General features: G+C 37.9%; 1 long non-coding RNA gene across 8 annotated transcripts in view; it reads right to left on the bottom strand.

Annotated features, from left to right (window-relative positions):
• LOC102151536 overlaps positions 1-19,304 on the bottom strand; it is a 71,491-nt gene that overhangs the window by 24,673 nt on the left and 27,514 nt on the right. For 4 of the 8 annotated variants that reach the window (XR_005367982.1, XR_005367978.1, XR_005367979.1 and 1 more), the window contains one exon: positions 6,367-6,454. This is a non-coding gene — a long non-coding RNA (uncharacterized LOC102151536). Of the gene's footprint in view, positions 1-5,913; positions 6,019-6,366; positions 6,455-13,610; positions 13,694-19,304 lie in introns of all 8 variants that reach the window. The other 4 variants (XR_005367981.1, XR_005367983.1, XR_005367985.1 and 1 more) reach the window with 3 other exon arrangements.

The raw sequence follows: 19,304 nt of genomic DNA, 5'->3' as shown, positions 1-19,304 counted from the left end.
TCCCCACCATGTAAAGGTGTGAGGGTAGACCAAATAAGCCTCTTTGTAAGTGACGTTTGTTCTGCTTCTGTTTTGTACTATTTCCATTATAAGCCATGCTGCAAGAAACATCATTATAGATCAACGTTTGAGCACATTTATGGTTATATGCTTGGATTAAATACATTCTTAGGAGACAGAATGCTAGAAGAATGGGAATAAACATTTTTATTTAGATACAGGTCATCAGCTGAACCATAAATCAGCAAGATAAGCATAAATATCCATGTCCTTGAATCTCCACTCAAACTGGCTATTCATGATCTAATAATAATAGGGTTAAGCTGAAGAATAGCTGCTGGCTGTTACTAGACATAAAATTTTTATTACTACAAAATTTGAGTCTTTTCATATTGTTTCAGGCATTTGAATTTAATTTCAATCAACCCATTTATTTTCTTTGGAAAGTAAACATTCTTTTATAACTATCCATGTACTGATATTAAGATTTAAGCTAAAGCAGATCCCTATATCTGAGCCTTGTAATGGAGTTTTACGAATTTCTTCCAACAAAGAGAAAGAATTGTATATGTAAATGCATCAGATAGCCAAGTTCCATTTCCCCACAGAGATTTAGTTTAGCATACTGTCCTTGGTTGGCTATTTGAGCTTCCAGTGAATTAGTCTTCTAGCTAGGGCAGCATCCTTCTAGCAGTATCTATGTGAATGTTTTCTGTTTCTCTGTCTCCCCTCTCATTGCTATACTGAGATAGCACCAGAGAGGTCATATGGTAACTTGCATGAAATGCCAGCAAGCCTTTATCTGTCTTGTTTTCTATGCCTCAAGAACCATTGGTAAAATGAAGTTAGTTTTAATCGTTGAACCCTTGAAGCATCTCCTCCGGAAAGTATTATTTCTGAGCCTTTGCTTCCCCACAGTTGATGTCATTTGAATCTGTGAGTTGAATTGGGATCCAGTTTCCTTGTTTATTCCTTAGTGTTTCTCCAAATCCCTTTCTTTTCAATATTTATGCATTCTCGTTGGTCAAAGCTACCAAAATGTACATTTAATGTTCATTCCTCTGCTAATGACATGCAGATTTACAGTAAAATTATGGTAAGACTATTGTCTGCCTTCCTACCTGACTTTTATTAATGAAGTGTCTGTATAAATTTTATGTTTGCGTGTGTAGGTAGGAATCAAATTTTGTTTTTTCCTATGGGTTGTGTCCCCAAATGTTTGAAAACTGATGAATTAACAGGGCAAGGAGGATTTGTTACAAGAATGAAAATAATAAAAATGGAGAGCCACAGCCCAGCTTGGATGGCCAGGCCATTTCTTCTACAAATGTTCTGGCTAGCAAAACATGTGAGTTGCCTCTCGACTCCTACTGGCTGCAAAGGAGCAATACTAGCTGCAAGGAACAGGGAAAATTCATAACAACAGCAGCAGGTAGCTCTGCTGAGAGCTCTCTCTCCCTGGCCATGCAGGTTGGACAGCCAACACCCTGCTTTCAACGGAGAGAGCAAATGACAGACCTTAGGAGCAGAGCATGTTAAAGCTTTAAGAGACTTTAGAAGCAATGGAACCCTCATTTTATATCCTCGCCAAGAAGGGTACGTGAAAACCTCCTGGTGTCCAGGGATGGCTTGAGAGCTTATTTCCCTTTCCCCTACCTCTACTCCTCCACTAGATAATCCTGCTTGACATGAAGGATTGGATAGGATAGAAGTATGTTGGCATTCTCAAAATTGGGACCTCTCCATCTTACATAAAGCTAATCAACATGAGGTCTTTCCCAAGCTGAAACTTGCCCATGATTACCAAATGATATACGGTTGTTTGTGATATAGATAATGTTCCAATGGGGACCTCACTAAATATCCTCTAAAAACTCCTATTATACAAGACCTCTGGCTGAACTTCAACCCTCTGCTGAGGAGTGAAAAAGAGTGGTGCTGTATCTGCTAACTCCCTCCCCCGCTCTACTCCAAAAGCTGGAATCGTTAGGCAAATTATCCTATTTACCTTGTAAAAAGTTGGACAAAGTGAGGCATCAACCTCTAGAAGAATGTAATTAATTAAAGATAACTAGGTTGATAGAGTTTAATATCCACCTCTGGAGTGCCTACAAAAAGGACAAGGTGACCATCTATTATTAAGTTCTTAGTAGCTTTTGGCTTTCTTTATAACAGATGTTTTCCTGTGTTGGTCAATAATATCCTATGAGTTATAAAATAAAGAAAGAAGTCTGAACAATTGATTGGCAAATTTCCCAAACTTAGGTCAGCCTCAAGTATATGAGAAATGGTGCTATATTGAGGGCAAATACCAAAAAAAAAAAAAAATCAATTTGATTTTATAAAATCTATTTTAGTTTGGCTGGATGCTGCCTGAACTCCCACTGCAGAGAATGGCAAGCAGTCAACGTACAGTTCCAGACATCAATATAAAAAAGTGTTTATCTGATAGTACTGCACAATCTCTTTAGATTTGTTTTGTAAATTGCTGTTAATCCAAGAGAGTTGCTCTGTGTTTGTCCATGGTATTTTCCCTTAGAGCTCATACTCTAATTGCAAAATTATTTTTTTTAATGAAAAGACTGAAAATCTATCCTGACCAACATTTTCCAAATATTAAGTGTGATTACAAAAGTACAGAGACTTTCTAAAAAACAGACATGTCATAACTTACACATCTCAATGAGGCCTTTTGGAACGTTGCAAATTCATCAAACTCTATTTTCCTTGCTCAGAATATAACTGGAGCCCCTTGTTTTTTTTCTACTTAAAATTGTAATATTTTGGGCAAGTGTTTTAAACACTTAGAGCCTCCATTTCTCCATCAATGAAATGGAGATTTGTCCCAGAGATATCTACCAGTGGAATGCAAAATCAATGCATAAATATTTTTGAGGATTAATAATATATGCAAAGTTTCCAACATAGCAACTAGCTCATAGTATCCCATGGAAGCCATGGGAGATGTCATTATGCTTTACTTATATATGGCTCCTTCTACAAGACATAAATCTCACTCTTTTGTCTGAAATAAAGTCCTCAGAAGTGAAAACAAAAAAATGAAAGTACAAAGGTCATCATTTTGCCCACCCAACAGCGCTGCCCTCTTCTGTCCATTCCCTGCAGTACAAACAGGGAATGTTTGTGGGGGGAGAAGGGGGTCAGTCATCCACCTAGTATTTCTGTTTAAGGACCTTTTCAACATGTTATACACTTAGAATTTTTTATTTTAATTTAAATTCCATGGACATCTGGGTGGGGCTCAATGGTTGAGTGTCTGCCTTTGGCTCAGGGCATGATCCCGGGTCTGCGGATCCAGTCCCACATCAGACTCCTTGTGAGGAGTCTGCTTCTCCCTCTGCCTGTGTCTCTGGCTTTCTCTCTGTGCCTATCATGAATAAATAAATAAAATCTTTAAAAAAATAAAATAAAATTTCAGTTCCAGCATAGTTAATATACAGTGTTGCATTAGTTTTAGGAGTACAACATAATGATTCAACAAGTCCATACATCACCCAGTGCTTATTGGTACAATTAGAATCCTTAATAATCTGGCCTCCACCTGCTCAGCATAACCTCCATGCTGAGAATCTCATCACTGCTCAGCCATCTCATGCCTTCTTGGGTTTGAACACAATTCCCTTCTGTTTGCCATGTCTGTTCCTGATTCTCCATCCAGCAACTCCCGTGTCATTGCACTTCTTTTTCCCACTTCTGCAGTGCACATTTTCCTCATTTCTGCTGTGCTCCAGTATCACACTGTGTATTCTTGATGTGTTAAAATTATTTGCTTGCACATGTATGCCCATCAATAGAGTATACAGTAGTATCCCAGTGTGGAGTTCACGGGAGACACAAATTTTTGGAGATTGAGAGCATACGCTCTAGAGTAGAACAAACCTGGGCTCTTGCTCTTTACCAGCTTGGGTGAGTTACTTAATTACTCTAAACCTGTTTGTTTATCTGGAAAAGAAAGATCTACTGGACCTCCTTTATAGGCTTATTGGAAGGATGAAGGGAAATGATGAATATTCAACAGTTATTTCATAACATCAATAACTATTAGATACTTTGGTTATTTATTTGTTTGTTTTTTGTTTATTTATTCCTTGAGGCTTTACAGTAGCAATCGTCTAGAACATCAGGTATTTAGTTAAAGTGGAATGAATGAATGAATGAATGGTGACACAAAAAACACCTCAGAGTTACATCTCCTTACATTTAAGAAGTTTTTTTTAAAAAGTACATTCCATGATTCACCCGAATGACATGTTGAAGTAGCTTACAATTCCTACACTCAGAGATGTGACAGAAGGGTTGTGATAGAATCATCTTTGGAAGAAAGATGGTTCACTTAAAAACACATACTTGTTGGAATTTTCATATTGTTATGATTTAGGTATGATTCAGCAAAAGTGCTACTTTTCTGAAAAGTTGTTCCTATGACTCCTAAAGACTTCACAGAGAAAGGTCTTCCCATGGAAAAATTTGATCGCAAAAGTATACTGAAAGGGGCAACAATCCCATCTTCAAGCTTGGAGCTGTAAGAGCCATCCTCAGACTAATTGGTCTTTTTGTTGCCACAGTGTCCTCCAGTGCTTTATAGCTTATGGGTGCTGTTGGATATCTTAATGGGAAGCTAGGTACCAGCCTAACGAGTCCCTAACTTGGGATAGTACCTAAGAACACCAGTCCAAGATTTGTATTGATGTACATAATAGCACAGCAGTGATAAGAAGACAGGGATAAAAACCTCTGATTCTTCTATTGCCTTGCATTATTCCAGGAGTTCTGTTAGAAATATAAGAATATGGGCCTTATTTTATGTTTTGCTGTTTTACAATGGGCTTGGTTTAATGGGGTTTATCTGCATTATTATTATTATTATTATTTTTCATACTTTTTAAACAAAACCTCATCCTATAAATTTTAATACATTACAACTTGAATATTTCTTTAAAATTTTTAAAGATTTCTTTTTAAGAGGAATTTTAGGCTCAATTAAGAAAAAGTACAAAGATTTCCCATCTACCCTCTACAGCACACGTGCATAGTCTCCCCCATTAACAATCTCCCCTACAAGAGTGGTACATTTCCTTTTTTTTTAAGATTTTATTTATTTATTTATTCATGAGAGACACAGAGAGAGAGAGGCAGAGACACAAATAGAGGGAGAAGCAGGCTCCATGCTGGGAGCCCGACGTGGGACTTGATTCTGGGTCTACTGGATCACACCCTGGGCCCAAGGCAGATGCTTAACTGCTGAGCCACCCAGGGATATTTTTTTATAAGTGATGAAGTCTATACTGGCACATAATCACCAAAAGTCCATAAAGCTTACATTAGGATTCAGTCTTGGTATTGTGCATTCTATGGGTTTGAACAAATCTTTAATGGCAGGTATCCACCATTGTAATATCATATGAGTATTTTTGCTGTCTTAAAAATCTACTCATCTCTCCCCCCACCAAACACCTCCTTTAAAATTTTTATTCTATTTCTGTAGGTCTTCCTATTCTCCTGTCTCTAAATATACACACCCTTGTTTCTTCACTGGCAGATAGTATATGGTGTAGCCTTTGTTTTGTATGTGCAGCAGACATTTTAAAGATTTGTGCTCTGTACCTTTCTCTAGCAATATGTTTCAGGGACAAGTCTGCATTCTTTATGAGTCGGCCCTAAAACTCCATAGATTTCAATTATTCTTAGAGTCTGGTTATGCCTCAAAAGCTCTCTCTCTTTTTTTTTTTTTTTCAAAATATGGTGCCTAAAATGAAAAGCTGCTAGTTTGTTCATACACTGTGCTTTGAGGAACAGCTTTTCACAGATGGAAGGGCATAAAAATGATGGGCTGTTATCTTGTAGCCTCCACTCTCTGAACACATGAGATACTGATATTAAATCAAGCTGTACCTGGTTTCCTCCATATGAATCTTTCCAAGTTCTTGACCTCTGTTCTGTTGCTGTTTCATTTTAGGCAGAATTCCAGTGTCAAGGTGGGGATGGGGAAATACATGGCTTCAGTGAAAGAAAAAATGAAATTGGACAAGCTTCTCATATATTTTTGTAAATTCAGGGATGACAGAAAACAGTAAAAATAAACGTAGCGATGATATGGTCAAATGGATAAACATATTTATTCAATGTGAACCATTTCACTCATTTGCAATGACATCATTGAAAGCTTACAAGCAGAATTTATATAATAATGAAATAAATTCTATACAAGATGCTAATTACACAGAATATTAGTGAAGGTGATGTTCACGCTATTAAAAAACAACAAAAAACAAAGCTTATAACGGCTCAAACACTTATTTCTTATTCATACAATCAAATGAATATTCCTGATTAACTGGAGCTCACCTCTGGGCACTGATTCAGGGTCCTGGGCTCCTTCCACATTGTGGCTCCACCAGCTTTAACACAAAACTTCCAATGTTGCCATATTCATCTGCAATTCATGTGAGGGAAAAGAGCATAGATAATCTATCATGGGAGATTTTTTTATGCACCAAGCTCAGGAATGCTACATATCATTGCTATTCCTTCCATTGACTAGAACTCAGTCACCAGCTACACTTTAGTGTAAGACAGTCTGGGAAATGTCATCTGGCTGTATGCCCTGGAAAACAAAGAAAAGCTTTGTTGATCATCTAAAAGTCTTTGCGATGGTTATCACACTTTTAGTAAAAGCATCTTCAAAATTGTCTTAATAGATAATTTGACAAGATCACAAGACAGATGGATTATTTTTTTAAGATTTTATTTATTCATGAGACACACACACACACACACACACACAGAGGCAGAGACACAGGTGGAGGGAGAAGCAGGCTCCATGCAGGGAGCCCGATGTGGGACTCGATCTCCACATCACCAGGATCTCCAGGATCTGAAGGCAGCACCAAACCGCTGAGCCACCCGGGCTGCCGAAGACAGGTGGATTATTGATACAAAGAGTCCTTTCCATTAAAAAAAACTCGTGTTTTTAATATGTTCCAAAATGTTGTCTGCCCTTTCAGTCCCTGTAATTGTCTTACCATTCTTATTAGAAGCAATACAGTAAAAGGAAGTCATATACCCCTGGATTTGCCAACTTCAGGTATACAGGAAAGCAGAAACAGTAACCAAAGCCACACCTGTCAGTCTTCAAAGCCCGAACTATCAAACTCTAGAGTATTCTGCTTTTCATTGGCCACAGGGTCTAGTCCAAACTCTGGTGCTCAATATCTGATAGAACAGCCACAGCATCATGAGGACAGAAGCAAGAATTCTGGAGTATTAGTCATAAAAACTTTCCATTTCAGTTAACAGGTAACTCGTGTTCTTTCCAATGATTCCTGTAGGTAACAATTATTCCAAGTTCTTTTTAGTGACACTTATCCAATCAAGAGCACATACATCTATCCTGGGGATAAATGCACACCTTTGGGAGGTTAACTATTTCCGAATCTGACACACAGTTTTCACTAAGATTTCACTAATTGGCTCCCAGGGCACCCAACCACTGACCGGAAGATCACTTTATTTTCCAGGGTCACCTCTGTAACCAAATTCTATTTATATAAGTTTGATTTCTAGCTTTAAAAATTTGCTATTTCAAAATCAATTTTGTACCTGTTCCTTGAGGTATGTTAGCAAAATAGAAGAGGGACATTTTTATGTTGAAATTCACTGAAAGTTTACTATCTATCCCTGATATTGGTTCTTGTGCAGAAGCCTTTCTCTCTTACATGTTCTGCTGTGTTAGTTTATCAGTTTAAAAAATCAGTTGGAAAATCAGAAAAATTTTCAATGTCATTTACATATAATCAATAATAACTTTTCCTAAACACATGGTTTCTGTGACTCAGTAATTGTGATTAATTTTCTTTAACAGGGGCACCTGGGTGGCACAGTTGTTGAGCATCTGCTTTTGGCTGACATTGTGATCCCGGAGTCCTGGGATTGAGTCCCTGCATCAGGCTCCCTCTGGGGAGCCTGCTTCTCCTTCTGCCTGTGTCTCTGCCTCTCCTTCTGTATCTCTAATGAAAAAATAAAATCTTTAATAAAAAATAATAATTTTCTTGAAGAAAAAAATACATGATGAATTAAATGCATATCTTCAGCTTCCCACATGATTGTGAGCAGTTTTTTGAGCATCCATTAAGTGAAAACATCATAACACATTGAGCATAAGAAGAAAGACATATTTGCCCCCTATGAGGCAAAGGTAGAGTGGTAATATATTTGCTCAATATGAACCAAGAATATTTACTAAGTAATAAATAACAAATGGTGAATCCTCTCATCAGTGGCAATAAATCAACAAATGATCAATCCTCTTACAGGATGGCAGCCTAAAGGAGTTTTTGCTTCTAGGTTAGATTATGAATTTTTATAAAGGAATTATTTAACTGACATTCACATGCCCTTGATCGGTTATTAAACAAAAACAGTTAAGAAAGCTAATTAGAAATCTAATAATTTGCTTTACTTATAATTCATAAGACTGAGTAAATAAATTAATATGAGAATATAAGAATTCCATAAGTACATCAGTTAAAAAAGAGGAAACCCCATTAATTAGAATTATTCTCTCTCTGAGAATTAAGAAACAATGAAATGTTTCTAAAAATCCCTTTGACTTAGCAAAAGTGGGTAAAAAAACTCCCAGATAACTTCAGTTTCTGTATGCTTATTGTTCTTGAGTGAAAAAAGGAAAGCTGGTTCCTGAACCTACTGCTTTTGTATGATCCATCAGACCATCAGAGAAAAGGTGTTTTTAAGAAATGATCCACAAAGGAAAACCAAGGAAAGTACACAATGACCCCTTAAAAGCAGAACCTTAATAAAATATTTTAGCAGGAAACTTCATTTAGTGGTATTATATCATAGTGTTGACATCATTGGCCAGTGCTGATGAGCATTCCAACTATAGATCTAAAGCAAAATTTAAAATATACATTACTCTTTAGGGAAAAGAATTTTTTTTAACCAAATGAACGAGAGAAACCTAGGCCTAAGTTATATAGCAATCAGAATATGCCTAAAAAAGAAAGTGGTGATCAAGTAGGGTTGGAAAGCAGCTGTATTCTTGGTCTGAAATCCCTTTCAAAATATAATGTCACCAAACTGACAGAAGATCAGTTTGTTCTTATTCTTGCTGTCTTGATTCTACAATTAACAATTTGCACTCTAAACTGAAAATGATTGGAAGCAATGTGGTAAAGATGACACACTTCTGGACCAAGTCCACATGCACCATCTATTGCTCCCCAGCTGTGTGACCTTGGGAAAATCCTTTGAACCCTCTAGGTCTTGCTTCTGACACCCCATGTACCAGAGGGCTCTCCATCTTGCCTGCTGCCTTCTGCTGTCCATCATTCTGCTCTCAGGGTTCTGACAGGCTAATGACCTAAAGATGCTGGCTGACTGTGGTAGGGTGAGTCTGGAAGATGGGTGGTCACACAAGAGAGTTCTGGAGGAAAACCATGCTAGATGAGGTCTTTGAAAGTCTTTAGAAAAGACAGCTCATGCATATCCAGAGTCATAAATTGTCACACAAAGCCAATGATCTCATTTTAATGATATTTGTTATTGAAAGAAATATGGATAACAACTTGTCTTAAAATCATTTCATGATGTTGTGGCAAATAATATCAAACCAGCCTGGAGTGCTGGCATTTTACACCGCCTTTAAATATTAACAAACAAACAAAAAAGAGACCTCTTGATCTTCTCTGAATAGAAACAGGTGGAAATGCAAAATCATTATATCTATTTGAAAATAAAGAATATATCTCCATTTTTGTCATGAAGTACAGTGCCATGTTTGCAAAATTATTTTTATTTTGTATGTACCCTGTAGTGCTCAACATTTTAATTGCTACTTCCTCAATAAAATTATTGGAAATCTTCCATCTTGCCATTAGCACTTGCAAAATAACTGTTAACAATATGTTATCCAGACACAGAAACTTTATAATTAATGTTGGAATAGTCTTCAAAGTCTAGTGACTAAAATATATCCTATAAAAATTACTGGACTTCATTCAATGCTGTTCTGCCGTTTTAAAGTTCAATAAACGTGTTGAGAGGGAGATATTTGGCAACCTAAGTTGGGCAGTCTGGCAGTGAGACCTGAGATGCTAAAGTTTTGATTTCTGTTGTGTGGTAAATATACCAAAGGCCTCCAGAGTTTCAGCACAACCCCTGGACGGCTAAAGGGGATCTGACCAAATGCAACTCCCAGTGGGAATCTGAACAGTCATTCGGGGCTATATTCCCACCTTGTCAGTTGATGAGGCGCTGGGACAGGTTCCATTTAAGCAATAAAACACAACAGGCCATGTATATATCTGGGTGATTATAGCATAACTCAGATTGTGTTATAAGTCATGAGGCTGAAGGCCAAGTGTCTTAACTCCATGAGAAGTGCAATATTGGCCCTGAAACACAGTGCCTGAAGTGTCTTATTGCTGTCAAGAAATGGAATTTCTACAGTACATTAGGAAAAGGAAAACACTTAGCACAGTGGATTTAAAATAACCATGGCTATGACATCACTGACAGCTAATCAAAACTCTAATTGCAACCAGAGTTCTGAGGCTATTGTATAAAAGGTCTTAACAGACACAGCCATGGATACAAGGAAGAATGATGCCTATGTCATGAGAAGAACTCCAGTAGCACAGGATCCTGAAGCAAGAATGGAATAAGTGGGCAGATTTCAGGCAATCTCATTAGCGGTGGATTGGTAATGTTGTAGTTAACAGATAAGCCAAAGAAAAAGTAAGCAGTGCAAACAGTTTTTGAATATTTTTCAGTTGCAATCTTCATGTTCATATAGCTAAATATTTCTTTAAACAATTAAGAGATGAAACAGCATAAATGGGAACAGAAATCCAGTTCAGATGTCTTAGAAGAAATGAAAGATTATAACGAACTGAGAAGAGTTTGGGGGTCACATGTTGCTCATGATCCATGCAAGGAATTTCTAGTGATATTAAGTTGAAGTTGTCCAAAAGGATTGAAGTCACTATGTGGTCATAAGGACCCAGTGCAGATTTTACATCTGAATCTGCCTAACACCACAAAGTGGAACGTGCATTTCAAGGTCCAGTTAATAGCCTCAATAAATTTAGCTATGCCAAAGCACACACTGAAAGGCATGTTCAGAAGGTGCCACAGGGAGGCATATAACATCATAAATGTGAGCAAAAAAAGAGCTTGTCTCAGGAGTCAGAGGATTTGTGCTTAATGATTTTCTGGGTCACCATGGATAAGTATTTAATTTTTGTGGGCTTTAGTTTCCCCCCAGTGGACTCTCCTTGGACTCCGGTTATAGGCATTGCTTCCTCAGGCTCCAAATGAAGCTACTCTGCCATTTCCTGAAAGTTCACTGACAAAGTCATAAAGAGACAAAAATAGATGCAAGAGATGCTGCCGTTGACACATCGTGGGACACATGTATATCTGTAAATAAAAGTGACATTAGAACTTTGCCATCAGTTGCAGCAAAGATAACTGTATAGATAAGCAATTACTAATTCACTTTTACTAATGATATTGGAACAACAGATTCTCCATGTTCTTGGGTAAAAACAAGTGGCAGTTTGTCCCATCAAAGAGTACACTTAAGTTTTGGAACAAAATCATGTTTATCAATTTCTCCTCAATTTATTGGAAGTTTTTACCTATATCATATGTCAGCCATGACTCTAATAATTGTACACTACCTGTGACAAAATAGTTCTAATAGTCTTGTTTATATATATATATATATATATATATATATATATATATATATATTTTAGTAATAAGTCTGGCTTCCTTTGGAATAAAAAAATGTTAAATGAGTAATCAAATGGCTAACCCTGGATGGAAGTAAATTTTTAATTTCTTAAAAACATTATATTCTTAATATTATGAAATAGAGCAAACAATTATTTTATTAGGTCAAAGTTTTGCATATATTGAGATTTTAAATTTTAGCTTTATTCAGCCAATCAATTTAAGATGGTTAAGAATCCTGCTGGTCTCACCCCACCTCAATCCACCCTGGCTCATTCTCTCTCTCTCTCTCTCTCTCTCTCTCTCTCTCTCCATATCTCCAATAGATAAATAAAATCTTTAAAAAAAAATCTTACTGGTTTTAATGGCTTCTGCAGTTTAATATATATTTTAGTTTAACTTGAAGGGAGCTGCATTTCTAAATTCCAATTTATTTTTTATTTTATTTTTTTTAATTTTTTTTTTAATTCCAATTTAAAAAATGATCCTGTCACAGACATTTCATAAATGAAATTCTTCACAATTATAATACCTTTGTCTTTTATAAGACAAAGAACTAGATTCCAATATATATTCAATTAATGGCAGGATCTAAAATATTGCCACAATTTCCAATCTTGTCACTAAGTTTAATAAAAAAATGCTCCATTAACACCCCTATTAAAAGAGTGTGGTGTCCTGTAAAAATGAAGTATTATACAGAGACATAAGCATTAGGGTCTAATGACCAGCTGATACCTCATTAGTCAGGGCCACAAAGAGTGAGAAGAATGATATTCTCTTTTGTTGTACATCAATGCAATAAATAAGTGCAAATCTGCTTTCAAGGTACACGTTGCATATCTCTAATAACAGTGTGTAACACAGTTTCACCTTTGAGATGGCCTACCTCTGAACATACATAGGCTGCCACAATGTGGCCAATTCCCAATCATTTGAATTAATAAATGGCCTAGATATTATCTCAATAAAACAGCTTTCTTATTTTAGACATTGTTTGTAACATACTTGTTAGAGAGGTGTTACTGGGTGTTGTTCAAGATATTTGGCTAAAGGATCCAAATATGCATATTCTTCTCCAACAATCATCCTTCTTCAGAGTCTCCTGCTGAGACACAAGTGCTGGCATGCATATACCTATCCTGGAAGCAAAGTGCAAAGCAAGCACTAGGGGTTTTGTTTGTTTTTCATTGGCTTAGCCCTGCTCAATCACCTCCAGTGCAAAGTGAAGATAAAACTAGGTTGGATTGTGGATGCAGAATTGTCTAAGCAATTAAATAGAGCCTCTTCTTATCCCCAATCCCTAATCCATATTAGGCTCTTTCCATCTTATGGCCAGTCATATGGTTCAGAAATCAAAGCGATGACTAAAAAACAAAGGCATGATTTAATGGAGCAACAAGGCAGCATTTGGCCTTCTCACCACACCAACAGTACAATGAAGGACCACAAAAGAGAACCTATGAGCATGTGAGCATGAACACAATAACTCTAAATCAGAGCACCAGTCAGTTATCCCACACTGAACAATTGGCTGAGCAACTCTTCCTTACTTGGGGAAAGGTGGGGAAGAGGCTGAGCAGATGGGCTGGAAACATACAAGATTCTCTCTTTGCTTCCAGGTTCCCTCTCTGCTCAACAAACCATCAATTCTACATGTTTAATTACTGTAAATATACATTTGCTGGGAAATGGGAAATAACCGTGGGACTTTTTAAAAGCGCTTTTTTTAGGTCGGGCAAAAAGGAAGTCTGTTTGCCAAGGATGTCCTTGAGGAGTAGCTTCAAGGAAGGAGGAAGTTGTGGGGTGGGCAGCAGAGAACTGGGAATTACCTGGCAGGGTATCTCATCATCAGAGCGGCCTGCTGATGGCTCATCATTCACTAAAATCTTCTTTCCTCCAAAACCCACATCTTCTATATAGCAAAGAGACAGTGGAAATATAAGTTTATGCCACGTGGGGTAGAAGTAGGGAGTGACAAACCACTTGTCCCACAGACGAAACCTGTCTGCTGTGCAATTATCAAAATGATATAACTTAAATCTCTCTCCCCAGATGAGCATACAAATAAGGAAAAGGGGCAGGCCCAGTAGCTCAGCGGTTTAGCGCCACCTTCAGCCCAGGGTGAGATCCTGGAGACCGGATCCCGTCCCATGTCAGGCTCCCTGCGTGGAGCCTGCTTCTCCCTCTGCCTCTGTCTCTGCCTCTCAATCTCTCTCTCTATGTCTCTCATGCATAAATAAATAAAATCTTAAAAAAAAATAAGGAAAAGAAGAGAGGCTTGAAAGAAAGAAATAAAATATCAAAGAAGAAAAGAAAAAATTAGCTTAAAAGAGTCTCTAAGAGATGAACCAACCCTTGAGTAGTTAGGGTGACAGACACTATAATGGATTGAATAGTGTTCCCCTAAAATTCATGGTCACCCAGAACTTTGTAAACGTGATCTTATTTGGAAATAGAGTCTTTGTAGATATAATCAAGTTAAGATGAGGTCATAGAGTAGGATGGGCCTATATCTAATAAGACTGGTGTCCTTGGGATCCCTGGGTGGCACAGCGGTTTGGCGCCTGCCTTTGGCCCAGGGCGCGATCCTGGAGACCTGGGATCGAATCCCACATCGGGCTCCCGGTGCATGGAGCCTGCTTCTCCCTCTGCCTGTGTCTCTGCCTCTCTCTCTCTCTGTGACTATCATAAATAAATAAAAATTAAAAAAAAAAAAAAAGACTGGTGTCCTTATAAAAATGAAGGAAATTTGGACTTAGACATACAGGGAAAATGGCCGTGTGGGACAGAGGCAGAGGTTGGATTTAAGCTGATATAAGCCAAGGAAAAGGCAAAGATTGCTGGCAACCCCTGGAAGCTAAGAAGAGGTGAGGAAGGATGCTCCCCTAGAGACTTCAGAGAGATCATAGTCTTACTGACACCTTGATTTTGGACTTCTAGCCTCCAAAACTGTGAGATAACAAGATTTTGTTGTTTCAAGTCACCCAGTTTGTGGTAATTTGTTATCGTAGTTCTAAGAAACAAATACAAACACTAACGGTGCATCACTAAAATTTGTATGTTTGTTGTATTGTTCTTTCTTCACATGACAAATTTATCCCATTCACATTTTTAAAAATAGCCTTTTGCGCAGGAAAAGAATACTGTTTACCTACTCAGAGTAAAACATGGACTTGGACTTTCTTCTACTTGTGTGGATTGGTACCGAACATTTCCCCCCTTTCCATTGTTCTTGTGATCATCATCATTCACTTACAAGCTGGAATATCAGGCTATGACTCCAGATTTCAATCATGGAAAAGAATGGCTCTCTGTGCTAAGAGGCCTACGTGGAGATGCAAACTGTAACCTAGCCTCATGAAGACTATTATCTTTAAATGACCAAATAAATTAACTGATCTAAGCCACAGTGAGGCTGTGAGAATAATTATATAGATAATAATCTGGATAAACTGTAGCATTTCTGTTAAGTAGTGCTTTCTTTCCACTGTAATATATCATATATTCAGGAATTATAATGTATTTAGGATGAAATAAGTCTTGCTTTTCTAAATTGTAGTAGTGCCTTTTTATATTCTTAAATATCTTTTCCTCTATCTCTTGCTACTGATTAAGAATTCCTTCTTTAAATTAGCTTAATTTGCAGCAAGGGATTACTAAATGTGAGGGGCACTAACCTTTGGCCTTAAAAATGTACTCAGAAATGATGATCAGAACTATCCTGTTGAGAGTTTTATCAGTCATAGGGATATTGGCAAAGGTGGATTTATCATGTAATGCATCTAATGGGACCCAACCTTTGTTTGCATTTATACTTTGCCAAGTATCCTGACTTGAGTGGAAGTTTTGGTGGGAAATTCCAACTCCCAGCATTCTTATCTTGGTCCCAAAGACTGAGTCCTGAATAAAAATGTTAATTACAATGATAATATGATGATGATGACAGCTAACATTCATTGAAAACTTCTTATGTTTTATGCTCCATGCTAAGAATTTCACCTACATTATCTCACTTGACTTCTATGATGTAAGTGCTATTATTATCACTGTTTTATAAACAAGGAAACGGATTTAGAGATAAAAAAAGATTATACCAGTGGAGATCTATCCCAGCACAGAAAAATGTTACCCTCAAAAGGGGTGAATAGAGTTTAGTAAAGAGATTACTTACAAAATTGTAGGCAAAGCTAAGGGAAATCAACAAACAAGGGAAATCAACAAACAATGGTAACCCTATTAGGAAGTTTTTATTATCCCTGGCTGGAATATTGCAAGGCCAGCCAGCAGAAGCCTTTGATAGAAAGACATAGCCACTGTCAACCTGTGACCTGGCAGGTGAGTGGCTGGGAGAATAAATACCCTGACCTCTCTCCTCTTTCTCTCAGATCTCCTAAAGCATTTTCCTTTGGCTGACCCAAATGGAAACCAGAGGGCAAAAGCACTTGGTGATGTAGTCCCTAGAGGCCAGACTCCAGGATTCAGAGCAAGGTGGAATGGAGAATAGATTTGGAGGGGCGGGCGAAGGTGTTTATGCAGCACAGTAACTCACTCATTATTGGGTGAAGACAAAATGCAAATCTGGGCAGACCCTGATGGTACTAGGCCCTCAGGCCCACCTTTGATGGCTCATCAACCACCACTAATGTCTGCTGTGGCTCAGGACCCAGCTCCAGCTCTGTTGCTCTAATCAGGACACCATTAGTTCTGTGATCCTGTCAAGCCTCCTCCCCTCCCTATCATGCCTGCCACTTGAGCTACTTCAAACCAAAACAGCAACTGTCTCCTCAAACTCAAGGCCCTGACTCATCAACCACCCCCTTGATGACTGCTGGAAAGTTTACTTTGTAGTACAGATTCCCTGAGGCAGTAACAAAAATGTGTTGTTCAAATCTACTACTCTTGGGAGCATAACTGCCCTTCCTCCCACTGTTGCCTCTTGGCTATTTTTACACCAAGAGGACACTTCCCACAAGTTTCCCCCAGACAATGACTGAGATCAGTGGAGCACTCAGGCAGGCCCAGTTTAGCAAGAAGTGGGGATTCCCCACAGGGGATGTTGCTTGAGGACTCCTTATTTGCCTCATTAGTTCAAGACTCCTCCTTTCCAATCCAATTTCATTCTCTCTCTTCTTTCTTTCATTCTATAGATGTCAGACCTGCATGTGGTCTGAAGCCTCTCTCCACCTTCTACCAATAAATCTCTTACATGTCTAATTCCGTCCTGGCATCTGCTTTCAATAGGCATGAACTAATGCAAGGGGTACTGAAGGGGTCTGAGGAAACAGGTGGTGAGATGAAAACAGGACACTGGCTTATTCATCACCTGAGCACAAAGAGGATGACATCCTTTTTTTTTTTTTTTAATGTAAATTTTAGTGCACTATTTGTTTCTGGAGTAGAATTCAGTGATTCATCACCTACACACAATACCTGGTGCTCATCACAACAAATGCCGTCTTTAATAAAAGGGCCGTAGACAGTCCCTGGAACAAGTTAACAGCTCAACTGCTAAAGATTTCACTAGTGCTTATCTGGGAAAATGAGTGGAAGTAAACACCTTCCAGATGAAACAATCCAGGCGTTTGAAAGATGTGAGGTAGCAATATCTACAAGAATTATGGAAATTACCACTTATCACTTACTGTTGTTTTGATGCCCTACAGAGGGATGATGAAAAACTGAGATGCATTAGCAGACAGTTAAAAGCCAAGTGTGAGAGCCAGAGCATATCTTTGGTAGCTTACAAAGAGGCCCTTACTTCCTGATGTGGAAGAGCAAAACAGCTGAGCAGCATACTGGAGCTCTGATAGTTGAGTTAACAGTCTCAAGAGATGACTTGAATACTCACCCAAGACAAGTCTGTTATCCTAAGGTTCCTGCTTGGGAAAAACTGAGAACCTGAAATATGGGATAAGGCCATCTGGATGGATGCCCCTGAGGACACTGTCTCTGAAGAGCTCTCTTGAGACTGTTGAAACTGTGTCTTCTCATTTGGGGGAAGTGGGCATGCTGGAATGAACATGTTAAAAGGCCAGAAGAAAGTATTCTATAGTAAAGCCTAGAGAACATTCATATACTAAGGCCATCAAAAATGCAGTGGTAGAAGGGGCGTGAACATCACTAAGAATTCATGGTAGCTCTTCTCTGTAGGCTGGGGCTGACTGAAGAAGAGGCCATCACAGAACTGAGCTCATTAATATTTATGGAAGATGGGGCTTCAAAGCACCAGAGGGTAGGTATTTAACCACCAGAAACCAAGATGTCATATTTACCAAAATGAAGACCCCAAAGAGCCAAAGCAATCTTAAGAAAAACAAGGCTGGAGGTATCACAACCCCAGATTTCAAGATATGCTACAAAGGTGTGGTAATCAAAACAGTATGATTCTGGTACAAAAACAGATACATAGATCAGCAGAACAGAAGAGAGAGCCTAGAAATAAACCCATATTTCAATCAATTACATGAAAGGAGGTAAGAATATACAATGGAAAATAGTCTGTTCAATAAATGATGCTGGGAAACTGGACAGCCATATGCAAAAGAATGGAACTGGACCACTTTTTTACACCATACACAAAAATAAGCTCAAAATGGATTAAAGACTTGAAACTATTAAGTTCCTAGAAGGAAACGCAGATAGCAATCTCTTTCAGCCCTAGCAACATTTTTCTAGATAGGTCTCCTGAGGGAAGGGAAACAAAAGTAAAAATAAACTTTGGGACTACTTCAAAATAAAAATCTTTTGCATAGTAAAAGAGACTATCAACAAAACAAAAAGGCAACCTACTGAATGGGAGAAGATATTTGCAAACAGTATATCAGATAAGGGGTTAACAACCAAAATACACAAAGAATTTACACAACTCAACAGCAGAAAAACCCAAATATCTAACTAAAAATTTTCTTCAAAGAAGACATAAAGATGGCCAACAGACACTTGTAAAGATGCTCAACATCACTAATCCTCTGGAAAATGCAAATCAAAACTATAATGAGATATCACCTTACACCTGTCAGAATGGCTAGACTCAGAAAGACAAGAAATAACAAGTATTGGCAAGAAGGTCAAGGAGAAAAAGAAATCTTTGTCCACTCTTAACAGGGATGTAAATTGGTACAGCTACTGTGGAAAACAGTATGGAGGTTCCTCAAAAAATTAAAAATGGAAATACTATATGATCCAATAATTCCACTATTAGGTATTTATCCAAAGAAAATAAAAACACTAATTCGAAAAAGAAATATGCACCTAAGGTTTTGCAGCATTATTTAGCCAAGATAAGGAAGCAACCCAACTGTTCACTGATAGATGAATTAATAAAGAAGATGTGGTTATATATATGGGAATTTTATTCAGCCATTAGAAAGAATGCGATCTTGCCAGTTGCAGCAACATGGATGGACTTAAAGGGTATTATGGTAAATGAAATGGGTCAGAAAGAGAAAGACCAATACCATATGATTTCAGTTATAAGTGGAATCTAAAAAAACCAAAACAAACAAATGACCAAAAAGAAACAG

Source organism: Canis lupus, chromosome 12 (assembly GCF_011100685.1).
Source record: "Canis lupus familiaris isolate Mischka breed German Shepherd chromosome 12, alternate assembly UU_Cfam_GSD_1.0, whole genome shotgun sequence".
Classification (NCBI taxonomy): Eukaryota; Metazoa; Chordata; class Mammalia; order Carnivora; family Canidae; genus Canis; species Canis lupus.
This window is presented reverse-complemented; position numbering and strand designations above follow the sequence as displayed.